The sequence below is a fragment of the Salmo salar genome, chromosome 05, assembly GCF_965601325.2.
Source record: "Salmo salar chromosome 05, fSalSal1, whole genome shotgun sequence".
Lineage (NCBI taxonomy): Eukaryota > Metazoa > Chordata > Actinopteri > Salmoniformes > Salmonidae > Salmo > Salmo salar.
In genome coordinates, this window is record NC_138295.1 from 38,995,001 (window position 1) to 38,997,500 (window position 2,500).

The 2,500-nt window shown below is 44.6% G+C and overlaps 1 protein-coding gene and 1 long non-coding RNA gene across 2 annotated transcripts in view; one reads left to right on the forward strand and one right to left on the reverse strand.

The window, feature by feature from the left end:
- Positions 1-2,500, reverse strand: part of LOC106604826 (dedicator of cytokinesis protein 2) — a 156,511-nt gene that overhangs the window by 51,397 nt on the left and 102,614 nt on the right. The gene's annotated exons all lie outside the window — the stretch shown is intronic.
- LOC145879516 (uncharacterized) overlaps positions 1-2,500 on the forward strand; it is an 11,842-nt gene that overhangs the window by 390 nt on the left and 8,952 nt on the right. The window lies entirely within an intron of this gene.

Here is a 2,500-nt window from a genome sequence, read left to right on the forward strand (position 1 = left end):
AGTGGTGGGTTTGTTGTTGCCAAGTGTCCAGGTAGAATGCATTTCTATTTGCCCCCACAATCATTAAGATTGACTTTGATCCTGCTAGGGTGTGTGAATGTGTGATGCTCTGTGTGTGTGTGTGTGTGTGTGTGTGTGTGTCGTGTGTGTGTGTGTGTGTGTGTGTGTGTGTGTGTGTGTGTGTGTGTGTGTGTGTGTGTGTGTGTGTGTGTGTGTGTGTGTGTGTGTGTGTGTGTGTGTCTGTGTCTGTGTGTGTGTGTGTGTGTGTGTCCTTTGTGTTTGTGCTGTCCTTTGTAATTGCGGTGTACTGTGGCAGGTGAGTAATCGTATCCGTCTGTCACTGTAGGCTTTGACACAGTCTGTTACGGCATGCTATGTGTGTGTTTGTGTGCGTATTCAGCTGTGAAAAGCCCAATGAACTCTGTGCGGCCGGCGACATGGTGTTTTAAAGCTGTGCGTGTGTGTGTGTGTTATACCTCCACTGGTTTAGCTCTAGTGAATAGCTCAAAGCACAAAGCTGTCCCAGAGTGTATTGCTGCGTATACTCTCTTCTACAATTTATGTTCACACAGATCTAAGCGTGTGTTTCTGTTTATGCGGCATAAGACTGTTTTGTTTATGATGTGTGTACCCATAGGATTGAGTGTGTGTGTGAGTGGCGTGCATGTGTGTATTAGTCTATAGCCATTCATGTGCATGTTCAATGTTCCCTTTTGCCCACACTACTTTACCTCCTTCAGGACTCTGGGTTCTAACACAGAGGCCCAGTCACGCACTGATGGGAAGTAAACACATAGAGGTAGACACACAGATACCAGTAGAAATATTGAGGGGAGCAGCCAGGTTGCTCAAGATCCACTTCGAAACTCGACGTCCGTCCAACCTTAACCCTTACCTTAAGCATTCAGACTGAATGCCTCAACTTAACCGTGGAGTTGTTTTTGTTTTAACCCTATCCCAAACCTTAACCCTTAACCCTTAACCCTTAACTTAACATCTGGCTCCGAGGGCCATGTCTTCAATCTCAAAGTTAGGCACACGCTTTTGTTTTTTTGGTTTAACCCTTCCCCAAACCTTAACCCTTAACTTAACCATTCAGAATTCATGCCTAAACGTAACCTTCAAAATGTTACGTTTATAGACAATTGTCGGATTCCGCAGTGAGACTGCGAGAGCTGATTGATGAGTGAAAAGGTAGAAATAGACAGACAGATAGATAACACGGAGGGAAGAGAGGAATAGAGACAGACAGAAAGATAGCACAGAAGGAGGAGAGAAGGGATACAGACAGACAGACAGACAGACAGCACAGAGAGAGGAGAGGAGCAAATGGTCTAATGAGATATAAAGTGATCTAGAGAGACTATGAGGGTTAATCTATAGGTTATGACAAAATAAATGTATTTAGACCCAAAGAGTATCTCTGGAGAGGAGAGAGGAAAGAGAGAGTTAGAGAGATAGAATGGGGTGGGGTGAGAGACAAAAGGAGGTGAGAGAAAGATAGAGGGTGGAGAAAAGCAAAGAAATGGTGAGAGATAAATATATATATATATTGAGAGCGAGAGAGAGAGAGAGAGAGAGAGAGAGAGAGAGAGTAAGTGTATGTGTAGTGTGTGTGTGTGTGTGTGTGTTCATGTGTGCGTGCAAGTGTGTTTGTGTTCATCTGTGCGTGCGTGCGTGCGTGCGTGTGTGTGTGTGTGTGAGTGCTTGTGTTCATGTGTGTGTGCGTGCATGCATACAGTGGGGGAAAAAAGTATTTGATCCCCTGCTGATTTTGTACGTTTGCCCACTGATAAAGAAAGGATCAGTCTATAATTTTAATGGTAGGTTTATTTGAACAGTGAAAGACAGAAACAAGACAACAAAAATATCCAGAAAAACGCATGTCAAAAATGTTATAAATTGATTTGCATTTTAATGAGGGAAATAAGTATTTGACCCCCTCTCAATCAGAAAGATTTCTGGCTCCCAGGTGTTTTTTATACAGGTAACGAGCTGAGATTAGGAGCACACTCTTAAAGGGAGTGCCCCTAACCGCAGCTTGTTACCTGTAAAAAAGACACATGTCCACAGAAGCAATCAATCAATCAGACTCCAAACTCTCCACCATGGCCAAGACCAAAGAGCTCTCCAAGGATGTCAGGGACAAGATTGTAGTCCTACACAAGGCTGGAATGGGCTACAAGACCATCGCCAAGCAGCTTGGTGAGAAGGTGACAACATTTGGAGCGATTATTCGCAAATGGAAGAAACACAAAAGAACTGTCAATCTCCCTCGGCCTGGGGCTCCATGCAAGTTCTCACCTCGTGGTGTTGCAATGATCATGAGAACGGTGAGGAATCAGCCCAGAACTACACAGGAGGATCTTGTCAATGATCTCAAGGCAGCTGGGACCATTGTCACCAAGAAAACAATTGGTAACACACTACGCCGTGAAGGACTGAAATCCTGCAGCGCCCGCAAGGTCCCCCTGCTCAAGAATACATATACATGCCCATC